Source organism: Gorilla gorilla, chromosome 9 (genome assembly GCF_029281585.2).
Source record: "Gorilla gorilla gorilla isolate KB3781 chromosome 9, NHGRI_mGorGor1-v2.1_pri, whole genome shotgun sequence".
Taxonomy (NCBI): Eukaryota; Metazoa; Chordata; class Mammalia; order Primates; family Hominidae; genus Gorilla; species Gorilla gorilla.
This window is the reverse complement of record NC_073233.2, coordinates 138,385,016-138,385,381: the sequence shown is the minus strand read 5'-3', so window position 1 is coordinate 138,385,381 and position 366 is coordinate 138,385,016.

Sequence of the window (366 nt, the reverse complement as noted above, 5' to 3'; positions counted from 1 at the left end):
TTAAAGGCCCCCTCCTCTTTGGACGGCCCAGTCAGCGCCCCTCCCCTCACTCCCCTCCCAGCCTCCCAGAGCTCGCTGCCGGAGCCTCCGGGGGCCACCGGAGAACTCGGTCCCGCCTCCAGAGCGGAGAGCCACTTGGCGGGGAGGGAGTGGCATTGAGCTGAGGCAGGAGGCGTGGGCTGGCCCGAGAAACCGGCGCTGAAGTCTCAGTTCGCGTTTTGCTCTTGGTTATGCCCCACTGTCCCGGCGCCTCACTCGCTTCTGCCCCCGCGGACATCGTTCACTCTCTGGGTCTTAGTCTTTATCTCAGGGCAGACCAGGTCAGCAGCTAGGAATGAAGACCCTTCACTGACCCGTCCCCAGGCC